This window comes from Euphorbia lathyris, chromosome 5 (assembly GCF_963576675.1).
Source record: "Euphorbia lathyris chromosome 5, ddEupLath1.1, whole genome shotgun sequence".
NCBI classification, from domain to species: domain Eukaryota; kingdom Viridiplantae; phylum Streptophyta; class Magnoliopsida; order Malpighiales; family Euphorbiaceae; genus Euphorbia; species Euphorbia lathyris.
The window spans coordinates 65,062,327-65,074,816 of NC_088914.1; the positions used below are offsets into that span (position 1 = coordinate 65,062,327).

Below are 12,490 nucleotides of genomic sequence, written 5' to 3' on the forward strand. Positions count from 1 at the left end.
CTGCTGAGGCCGCTGGTTATTCGACCGACAAGGCATCTCTGACCTCCAGAAAGTCTTCGATAAACCCTCTCCTTCCTATAAGCAATGTTACCAAGCACATGCCAATTCCACCGTAGCAGGTTCGGTACATGGGCTTGCAAGCTGCTCGAGATTTCCCAGCTACTGTCCCAATTAGCATGAAGAAAATAGGGAAAAATGACATGAAGGAGCCATGCCGCCTCAAACCGGAATGGCTTCCTAATTGGGGTAGTAATCAGAGAGCTTCAGATCCAAGAGAATGGGAGAGTGGTCCGAACGATTCCGAGGAAGATGCCTAAGGACGGTTTCAGGGAATTGTGTGCGAAACTGGATGTTGCATAAGGCTCTGTCCAACCTGCAAGCAATACGGGTGCAGACCGTGCAACCTCTGTGCCAAGTGAAAGCACGCCCCAGGTAACCTAAATCGATCAATTGCATGTCATTAATCCATTGAGCAAATTGAATACAACGGTCAATAACCGCCGGAGCTCCACCTTGCTTTTCATCAGCACTCTTAATACAATTAAAGTCGCCTAACAAGACCCAGGGAAGAAGAATTGTTGATTGGAGATCAAGAAGAGTATACATGAATTCCCGTTTAAAAGCAAGTTGAGGGCGAACGTAAACAAAGGAGGCTAGGAAGGATATCCCATAGGGCGAACCATCCTGAACAGTAACCTTGGTGTGCATGAACTATCTGTTTCTAACGAGTACCAAGATAGAGACTCTGGTTGCATCCCAAAAGAGCCAAATTCCCCCACTAAATCCTTCAGTGTCGATCATCTCAACATTTGTAAAATTAATTTTGCGGCGAAGATCCTCCGCTCGGGAAGCAGGTAATCTGGTTTCAAGAAGGGTGAGAACATCAGGCTTAAAAACAGAGATCACATATGGAAGGGCCCGGTGAAACTCATTACCACCGGCCCTAAAACAATTCCAAGACATAAACATTAGCAAAAGAAGAGTAGAGAGGGAACATGGAAGATTACTGTTCCGCCAATGCGGGTCGCCCTGCTTCAAGATGCATCACGTTGGTGTTCTGGACATCCAAGGGTTCTCGGATCAGTAAAGCTAGTATGCTGCGCTTGTTTCTGTTCGAAGGGCCTTCTGTATAACTGAAGTTCTCCTTTCCATTGCTTGCTCTTGCCATATGAAAGCTTGCATCCGTGACATCGTTGAGGAGACAACCGAAAGCATTACCATTCCTCTTACTGTCAAGGGTGCGATTTTTAGGTGGTGTAGGGTGGCTCGAAGACGAGGCAAGGAAAGTAAACCCCAGAGGTTGTCCCTATTCGTTGTTCACTAATCTGTTACCCTGGGGATCCTTGTTGAGGTTTCAAATGGGGGCTTCCATAAGGGGCCTAGTTACATTAGGAGATGTAGGTGGGGCAGATTTCAGGGAGTTATGTTCATGCTTCTTCAATCTCGGGGTATACTTCCTCTTTGGGACACACATCCACTCTCCATAGTCAGAAGTTCGAATACTATCATTCCCAACCTATTGTTCTCCGTGGTGTAGGCTACTTTGATCAATTTTTGAAGTATGCTCGTTGGCTTGTGGTGTCTGGGCTGGCTGTTGGGTGCTTTTTGTAGATGGTGCAGGCCAAATACAAACCCTCGTATTCCACATGAAAGACATGCCCATTCAAGCGAAATTGAGCCACTAGGGGTTTATTAAGTTCTATTTCCACGCAGACCCTTGCAAATTTTCCCATGGATTTGCCTGCAGTATTCTTATCCACGCGAACAGCTTTGCCTACAGAATTGCCAATAAACATGAGAGCATCTTCCTGGTAGAACTGTAGAGGGAGCTCAGGGAATCTCGCCCCTATCAATGTAGAATCCACAGTTGCAGTTGATGGAACAAAAGTAGGTGCCCAAGTTCGGTCCGTTAGGTAGTGCCCCTGTACCATCCACGGTCCATCCTTGGACGACATTTTCCCTATTAGTCAGTTTGTCGAAGCTAACGAGGTGAAAATCATGCCCGAGATCCATCATGTTGAAATCTCCCTCTGTTTTCCAAATTTCCGTTGCTCGGTTCCGCAGGGCTATGTAGCCGACATTTCTCCCTAGAACCTTGATAATAAAAGCATCAGACCAAGCTTCAGACCACTCATCCACAAAAGTCGATTCGATAGTGATGTCGGGGAATAGGGGGTTGCCATTTACACAGTCGATGCGGCCCTTCCCGACGGCTCGGAGATCAATTGGGTTTTAGCGGGGTTCTTGCATGACTTTATCAACCACAGTATCATGGTAGGATCGATTCGGACTGGTCTGGTTCTGGTGGAGAGAAGAGGGATCCGACGGCGTCGGTGGAGGTGGCGGTGGGGAAATCGGTGAGGACAGGGTATGGTTCTGGTTAGCGATGCTCATGGTATCATATTGCGCTTATTATTGGTAGGATCGCCTCCTAAACTTGTTAAAGTCATAAAATAATCTAAATGACTAAATAAAAACTAAAAGTATTAATTTATTGAATGGAGTAAAATCTTGTTTTTCGGCTATAATATTATAGAGATACGAATAACGTTAAAAAATAAGAGCATGTTTGGTTTAACTGTTTGTTATTATCTGAAAATTGTGATTAATTGTTGCTGTTAATATGTAAAATTTATAATATGTTTTTTTTTTCTTCATGTGTATTGTTAAAATAAGAAGATAATTTTATCACCATCAAATAAACACTGTTTTTTCAAACATAAACTAGTTCCTTGTGATACGTTTCGTTAATAAAAAAAACAGTTTAAAATTGTAAAACGGTTAGAAAATAATGATGTGGTAATATTGGTCAAAAGTAAGATATGTATTTTTTGTCATTTTCTCTCTTCTCTCTTCTCAATTTCGCTCATACATCATCAGATCTGAAACATTTTTTTGTCCTATTAAGAATTATCATTAACACCTTTGTTTAATTTTAGAACATTCTCGCCTTTAATGAGTTGAACACTTTTCCCAGTATCAGCATTGTTTTCCTTATCCCTCTTTATTTTCTTCTTTTCAATGGGCTTGATCTTTTCATTCTCTTCTTCTTCATCTTTATTTAGAATGGAACAAGGTTAAGCACAATATATTTAAAAATACAATACCATTTCTTCTCATTATTGAGACATGGTTTGCAAGAAAAAAAGCAATTGCTCAAACTAGTAAAGATAATATAAGTAAATCATTTCCACACATTTTCAATCAGTGGGGTATTAGCAAAGGGCTTCCCTTAGAGATGGTGAAATTCAACTCATCAACTAATTGATGCTTCCAATAAAAAGGATAACCCCCCAATTGAAGGAGAAATGTTACAGCACTTCGGAAGTAATACTCCCGCCAGAAAATCGTTTTAAATACCACTACATGGACATGATTGGTGGAAAGAATAAATATATATACATGTGCCATGAATTCATTGGTCGGGAGTATTACTCCAGGAGTACCCTAAAATTTTTCTAATTGAAGTTATGATCTGCGCTGTCATTATAATTGTTTTTCATCTTCAAACGCGTGCATTTGGCGGTTGTGATACACACGCTACGGTGAAGTGACAGTATTTTTTCGTTACGTCACTCTCTGTCTCGTGTTTCTCCTTTCCATTCTCCGTTAATAATAAAGAGAGCCAACTAAAATTAGTTGTGTTTCAGAATTAGTCGAATGAGTTACTATTTCTCTAATGGTTGGTAACCTAAATAATTTAATGAATAAAGTTGAAATTAACCTTAAAGTTTTAAATGAAGTACTGATTTAACTGCAATTTATGAAAGGATGTAATTTTATTTTTTTAGTAACACCGATTTTAGCCTATATTATATCAACAATTTGAAAAAAAATGGTTTTACTGTTATTTAAGTGACAGTTTAGACATTCCAAACATTAATTATATCTAAGATACGGACTCCTCTACAATAGGACTGATCTTGTTAGATAAAAGCTTCTACCATGTTTCACATCTCTTATCTCCCTTTGTTTGGCAAAAAAAACATTATTCCATGTAAGGAGAATTTTGAATGTCTGGTGAAATCCAAGACTCTCCTCTTGGACTCCCATTCTTTGTTCCTTTTCTAACTTCCAACATTTAAGGAACTTTTCCTATTGGTGGCAAATTATCTTCCTCCTTGGAACTGGGAACAACATGATCTTTGGACATAAAATCATTCTTCTACGGTGGCATGGTGACTGAGTGTTCCATCGAGCTTGTCAATTTTGTTGTGGGCCTTTTATGGTGAAAATAGAATTATGAGCGTGCCAATGGTTTATAGTACCTGCGAACCTCGGAAATTATAAGAAGACCGGTAATGTAAAGTGTAAGAATTGAAATTTGATTGCTTGAATAAAATAAAAATTACAAGGAAATGTATTGAAAGTAAATTGCTGAAAATCGAAATTGTAATGTAGAAATTTTGGCTTAGTTTTGGATTTTGGTGGTTCTCCTTTTCAGATGAGGATGATATTAACTTATAGTTACATGAATATTATAATTGACTATAAAATTACAATTAAATTATATCATCAAACTTAATTCTTAATATGTCATTTTTTCCAATACATACCAAATAAAATATGTTTTTACACTTAATTTAAAAAGTTTATATCTCAATTCATAAACCCCAAACTCTTAACAATATATTCTAGATTCATAAAAAGGGCGGCCCGGTCGCACTACGCGTCCCCGCTGAACGATGGTCCGGGGAGGGGTCCCACCACAAGGGTGTACTGGGGCCAAAATTATGATTTTATTAGTTTGACATAATAATAATAATGATTTAACATAGTTACAAATAGTTTTTCACAATGTAATTTCTATGTAAGTTTTCCTAACTTTTATAGGCTTCACTTGATAACTAACTCTCCATGATATCCATTTATTGAGTAACCATCCATGTCTTGCCACTGTCTTCCTTCCCACTAACTTGTCCATTAATTTTTAGGTAAATTTCAAATAAAACTCCTGTGGTTTCACTAATTTTCAGATAAAGGACTGTGGTTTACTTTTTGTCAAAACGAGAACTGAAGTTGGTTTACTTTTTGTCAAAACGAGGACTGAGGTTTTCAACTTTAGCAAAATAAGGACTTTTTCGATTGATACTGTTAAAATCACCCTTAACGACTTCAAAAATGACATATTTTAAGAACTACTAATATTCTAAGCAACTTTAATTCTTCAACTTTTTTATTTCGAGATTGTTTAGATGATGTTTGGTAAAGAGAGAGAAAGTTAATGTTTAGAGAAAGAAAGTTCCAAAAAAGATAATTTTCTAAAATCGAAAATGTAGTTCCATAGAAAATATGACATTGAACAACTTTAATTCTTGAAAATTTTTATTTTCAGGTCGTTAAAGATAGTTTTAATAGCATTATTAAAAGTGCGAAACCTCAATCCTCGTTTTGACAAAAAGTAAATCACAGTCCTTTATCTGAAAATTAGTGAAACCACAGGGGTTTTATTTGAAATTTACCCTTAATTTTTTGTGTAACTTTTTAAAGGCCTTAGCAAAAAAAAAAAAAAAAAATCTCAACTGACTTCTGACTTCGACCATCTTAAAGATTAGAAGGCCACCAATTTAAAAACCACCTAATTAATAATACAAAATATAATTTAAATAAATAAATAATTATTAATGAACTGATATTATTAATTAGGCTATCCATATAATAAAAATTTAATTAAACTATATATTAAGTTTAAAAATACAAATAATTAAAAGCGGATATAAAACAGTGACAACCAAATAAATTATGAAACAACGACAAAACATTGAAGAACAAAACATAAGAAAAAAATCCATTTAGTTTATTAAAGGGTAAATTCCAAAAAAAATCATGTGGTTTCATGGATTTCAAAAAAAACTCATGTACTTTGTTTTTAAAAAAAAAAGGACCGTGGTATACGCTGTTACACGAATTACAGAAAATGACTTAACACCGTTAAATTTGATGATACTCTTCAAATCTAAAATTCTAATATTTTTTTTTGGCATATTAAGCCATTCTTAAATCCAAATTTAGAAATTTTTTTGATCTGTTAGGCCATCTCTAAATACGATTTTTTCTATTAGACAATTTTTTTAGATAGCTTAATTTTGAGAAGTTTTACATTAGTACTTAAAAATTAGTTCTCACTCTGATTATAAAATGTATATATACGAAATTTTTTTGAACAAATTTGTTTTAGCAAATTTTATTTTTTACACACCACATATACAATCGGTCCCAACCGAAGAATATATAGCGACTGTGAATAGTAGTTTTTACTGCATGAGTTTAAAAGAAAGTGAAACTAAAATATGGAGATTGAGTTTTTAATTAATGGGTTAAGATATATACAGCTCTTAGGGATGTATATAAGCATTTACGGTTTTGATATATGCAGCCCTTAGGGCTGCATATAAGCATTAAATACAAATAGAATATTCTTTTGTATTTTCAAGATATTTATTTATTATGCATTGAACTTTTAAATACACCAAAATTCATTTAATGCAATCATAAATTCTTTTATGTTTTCTATATTTGTATTAATTTTTTATTTTTTAAAAAGATGTCTGCATTTATTATTTCAACAGGTTATTTGTAACTGTGTTATTAACAGAATAAAAGTTACAAATAACCTGTCGAAATAACACAGTTACAAATAATCTGTCGAAATGATAATGTTTAAGTCTGACAGATAAAAGTTACTCACAAAAAACTGTATATAACCCGTCAAAATACAATTAACTTGTTTTATTTAAAAGTTCAATGTAATAATAAATGTAAATGATACAATAATAAATATAAATATACTACTCTATTTTCATACTTATATACAGTCCAGCCCTAACAACGGTATATATCATAACCCTTTATTAATACATCAATTAATGTGAAAGAGGTTTTTTAATGCATTATATCTATGCTTTGTTTAGCAAATAAATATGTTAATTAAGTGAGTGAGTGTGCATGTAAATATATATATATATAAACAAGTGAAGTCATAAAATATGCATGTTATAACAAACCAAGAAGGAAGTGAGAGAGAGAGAGAGAGAAAACAGCAAACTTGACCCCTTCTCTCTCCATCTTCCTCTCAACTAATTTAAATTATTATTATTATTAAATTTGTAAATAAAGAGTTAACAATAATAATAGATGAAGTTGGTGGTGGAGATACTCACCGGAAACTTGTTCTACATCAAAGTTGAAAAAGATGCAACAGTCGCCGATCTGAAGCGACAGATAAGTGCTGAACAAAAGCTACCACAAGATCGTCTGATATTGATACTGAATAACACAGTGATGTTAAATAATATTAATGAAAAAGGAGATGATCAAACTAGTCTTGCCGATTGCGGAGTAGATGATGCTTCTCACATTTACCTGTTCTTCATTCCACTAGATGATCATTCTTCTTCCCCTTCCCCTTAGATTCTTTCTTGTATTCTTACACTTTTTTTACCATTTTAATTCTATTCCTTTCATCACTCTATATCTCTTAACACTTTTATATCAGTCTCGGAATAGGAATAGGTCGATAGATCAATGCATGAAAAATTATGTTCAAAGATTACAGGTTTTTTTTTTGTTTTGTTTTTTTTTTGGGACTTATGTTTTGAAATTACTGAAAGAAATTTATGTTGCTAACTCTACACTTTTTCCTTTCCAAAATTAGGGGTCCCGAGCTCTTCGTGACCCTGTCACCAGGGCTGTAATCGAGCCGAGCTTTGACCTATTAAGGTTTGGTTCATCATAATGATAATGAGCTTGAGTCAAGTTTCGCACTTGGTTTGAGCTCAAATTTGTGTTTGAGTTCACCTTATTTTAGAAGCTCGTTTGTTCACGAGTTACTCACGAGCCAACTCGTTTATTTTGTTCACGAGCAACTTGTTAAGAATGTTCATGAACAAGCTCGTTTCTTGTGTTTGCGTAATGAAATAATATCAAATAAAATAGTAGTATGTTTAGCAAATGAAATACATGCATAAACGTCATAAATCTCCTTTCAATCATTAAAGGAGAGAATGATGGAAATGAAAAGAGGAATTGGAGGAGGAAAAGTGAACCCTAAATCCCTTCTCTATCCTCCTAATCTAATTTATATTTTACCATAATATTAAATAAAAGAATTTTGGAATGAACATATATATCAAATTTTAATTATTAAATATAAATAATATTTGATATTATTCATAAGCTTATTCACGAGTTTCTACCGAGCTTGTTCACAAGCATCTATTGAGACCATAAACATTGTAATCGAGCTTGTTCATGAACTTGTTTACGATTTCGAGCCGAACTTTGTTGTCCTCAAACTTGGCTCGTTTACAAATCGACCTTCAAATTGTGTTCATGAGTGGCTCATTTATAAATCAAACGGAACTTTTCTGGAACCGACTATCGAAAAAGGCTCAATTCATTTACAGCACTATCTAGACATGACCTTAATTTTATATAATCAATTTTCTCTTTATCTACTAAAGTCATCAGTTTCAGAATAAATCACCAAGGTTAACATTTTATCTATTTGTTTTTTTGAGAATTTTCAAAAACATATGTATCATGGCATTAGTTCTCATTTTATTGTGAAATTTTATACAACAAATTAAATTTTGAGAAATTAATCTAGAATTGCAAAATATTAAAAGGGAATGGATTCTAAGTTGCTCCATAATATTATCAACTTCTTCCTTGAAATAAATTCTATATGGTTAAAATTGAAAGTTATAAACGAACTTGAGTGCTTGAAAGTCGAACCCATTCTGTACCTTTCTTCAATTTTGAAAATATTCTCCTCCTTCAAGAGTTTTTTTTATAGAAAATATTTATATATTTCATTAGATGGACCAGTGTAGGTATAAAATGACAATAACAAAAATCTCATCTAAATATACACTAAGGGCTGTTTGGTAAGATGTAATGAGCTTTATAATGGAATGTCCATTACATTAAAGGGTCATTACTATGTTTGGTTGCATTTTAAAATTTTGTTGTAATGGAATGAGAAATCCATAGATTAAATTTTGTTTAACAACTATTGTAATCCCAATTACATAAAAAAAATGGATTGAATTCTCATTACATATCCTAATTTCTATCTTTAAAGTTCCATCTAACCTCTCATTTGTCAAATCTCACTTCTCATCATTCTCAAAAACGCAAAAACTAGAAAACCTAAAAACGAAAAAAAAGCAAAAAAAAAATGAAAAATAAAAAAATTAGAAAATAGAAAAAAACGGTAAAAATGGAAAACGAAAAACGAGAAAAATGTAAAAAAAAAATACTATGAAAACACGGAAAATTATATACTAATTTTCACGATTTTCATGTGTTTTTTTTTGTTGATTTTAATTATGTAAATAAAATTTTACGATTATATTTAACTAAGCAAACATAAGTAATGTAATGCTAATTACATTTCATCATTTTTTTTAATCAAACATGGTAATGGAATCACCATTCCATTCCATTACATTACAAGTTTGATTACATTACAACTTTGATTACATTACATTCCATTACGTAACGCACCCTAAAAGTTTAATACAAAATCCACAAAGGAAATAATAAGACTATAAATAGCACAAAAAAAAACCCATAAAAAATACAACTAAAATAAAAAGTAACAAATTTCATACTTTTCTTCAAATCCACGTGAAAGCAATTGCAAACCTATCATCATTATTTAGTTTCTTCCGGCCATTCAGATTTGAGTCGTTTCTATTGGTGCAACCTCATAGATCCATGGATCTAAGTATAAGATAATAGGCCTCCACTCTTGCTAAACCCGAAAAAAAAAAAAAAATATATATATATATAAATGAACACTACAAAAAAAATGGGCCTATGCCAACACTTTTGCAGTAACACTTTTAAAAAGTGTCATGGACTGCCAGCCAAAAACCCCAAAATATATAATCTGAGTTAGAGCTCTCCTCATCCCACAGGTATAAATCCACTTTTTAATATTAAATAATAAATCAAATCCCTAGAAATTATATACGCATCTCGATCGATTATTTTAGCTGAGAAATCAAATCCAGCCTTCCACTCTCAAACGCGCACCGTTCACCGTCGTTCTCATGTACAGAATCACCACCATTTCCTCGAGGTACTGAACTGTCTTTTTCTGCTCCTATTTCTTAGAGAGAGGTTTCCAACGAAATTTCTAGGTCTATTACGATCGGCGGATTGCCTGCAATTTTGAAATTAATTTTGGCTTTATGAGATTAATTTTGAAATTTTTATTAGTTGTTGGCCTTGCTTTTTAGCTTGCCTGCAATTTCTCATGAATGTATAGTATATTTGCCTCCAATTGGTAAGTCACTAAGTCTCCGATCTTATTATGTTGTGTCATCCTAGTTTGTTAGTTTGGGTTTTTAGTTTGTTGTGCTATTGTTTCATTCAATAGTTTCTTGTGTTGAAAAGCAATGTGAGGTGAATGGAGATACATTTGTTTTTGGGGGCTTGTTTAATCGAAAAAGAAAAATGAACCAGACTAATGACACTTTCCAAATTCAAGTGACAATTTCCAGAAACTTGTCAATGCTTTTAGTCAGTAAATAATGACACTTATTAGCATAAATTAACTTCAATTTCATGTGTTTAGAACCTAATTGATTTAAAGTAATTCTGTTTGGGATTTATCTAACTTTTCCCTTTTCATATTGTTGTATAAGCAGATAGCTCATTCATGAAAATGCACATGGTATGGAAGCTTGGGAACTTGTAAGTTATACCTCACTCTTTAACTGTTTTTTATTTTTTTTGGTCTAAATTGGAAATGCATGTAATTCCACTGAAGGGACTAGGTGCCTATGGTTTATGAACGATATATTTGTTGTCCTCTTCCAGTTACAAACACTTTTGAATGCTAAAGTGGAATTGGGGAAAGACTTGAAAAGTTCAAATGATGAGAGTTCAAATGATGAGCTTGCTTCTTGTTTGTCTGACTGTAACACTAAAGATGGTATAGTAAAGAAACATGTGAAAATGGCTGAGGAAGCCATGACAGGTAAATTACTGAAATATTTATCATTTTAAATATCTATCAAAGGTTTTTCTAGTTTGTCGAGAACTTTTTGACGTGTCTCCGTGTCTCTTCTAAAGTTATGTTTCAATAAACAATTCACCAACACTATGATTATTGATTTGTAGGCTGGGAGAAGATAGAAGCAAAAGCAATGAAATTAGCCTGAGATGTTTGGGTCAGATGCATTAAATAGGTTAGGGATAATCTGATTTCTGCTGTGTTACTTCAAATCAGTTTTTGACATCTTTTTTTATCCATAGTACTTTTTGGAAGGTATGCTCATATTCTGTACAACTCTCTATGTAGCTATGCAACCTAGTAGTGTTTCAAAATCCAGCTACATTTACAGTTCTCTCTCTTTTTCCAGGTATACTTACTGTGAAAAGTGACGTCTATGCTTTTGGAGTTGTCCTGCTTGGTCTCCTTACATGAAGAAGACCGGTGAAAAAGATATCACAAGAGAACTCTGAGACATGGGTAACTTCCATTTAGGCCATGCCCCAACTTAATTTAATTGTGCAAACCTTTTTTAACATGTAGGCCTTGCCCCAACTTACTGACAGAGCAAAGCTTCAAACATTGTGGACCCTGTTATAAAAAGATATACTTTTGATGAAAATTCTGGAAATGCTTGCCTTGTTCATGAGGCACCTGCATATTATGAGTCGGATAACCTTTGTTTCTATCGTAGTGGTTCTACTTAGTATAATCTTATATTGAAATACTTTTTTGGCGGTGACAGATGCAGCGGCAAAGGTAGGAGCGCATTGGATGACCGAGGAGAGGCTGTCCCAGCTGTAGACCAACAACCAATACAGCAGCTTTAGCTCTCTGTCTTCCTCTCTGTATGTCCCTTTCTTCTTCCAGTTTGTTCTTTCCTTTATTTTATCTGATATTTACTTATTATCACATGGGTGAATCAACAGACAACAGGACAGAAGAGCTAGAGCTTTATGAAAATTATCCAATCAGCTAAGGGTTGTAGTTAGGATGATAATTTAGATCATGAGGATGGGTAAGTTTCTCTTAACTACTCATTGTATATTCATAGACAAGTCTAATTCTAGGCAAGTCTTTTTGAATTGATTGATAAGAGTATATCAGAATCCAGATTCACAAGGGTTTGTCTTTTCTGCGGAAGCAGTACTGGAAACAAGGATTGTTACAGAGATGCTGCCATTGAGCTTGTTTTTACCTTAAATTTTTGTCAATCTTTTTTCATTTGTGTAAAAGCTGATTGGACCTTGTTTGGTTATATATATATAAGGTGTGAAGGTGGAAAGAAGATTGGACCTTGTTTATGGAGGAGGAAGCATTGGGCTTATGGGTTTGGTTTCTCAAGATGTTCATAAGGGTGGAGGCAATGTTCTTGGGTATGCCAATGCCTATCCTATTTTCAGCCACTTTCACTTGTTCTAACTTTTGTCTGTCTGGTTTACCATTTGCAGGATCATACCCCGGACTCTGATGAGCAAAGAG

General features: G+C 34.0%; 1 long non-coding RNA gene across 2 annotated transcripts; it reads left to right on the forward strand.

Moving 5' to 3' along the window:
* The first annotated feature begins 9,901 nt into the window (after positions 1-9,901).
* On the forward strand, positions 9,902-12,490 carry LOC136228599 (uncharacterized). 2 transcript variants are annotated; one of them, XR_010688764.1, is made up of 9 exons: positions 9,902-10,090; positions 10,662-10,707; positions 10,834-10,993; positions 11,137-11,284; positions 11,379-11,488; positions 11,754-11,856; positions 11,938-12,026; positions 12,279-12,384; positions 12,460-12,490. It is a non-coding gene; the product is annotated as an uncharacterized lncRNA (long non-coding RNA). The 2 variants fall into 2 exon arrangements; XR_010688763.1 differs by having other exon boundaries at positions 11,137-11,204.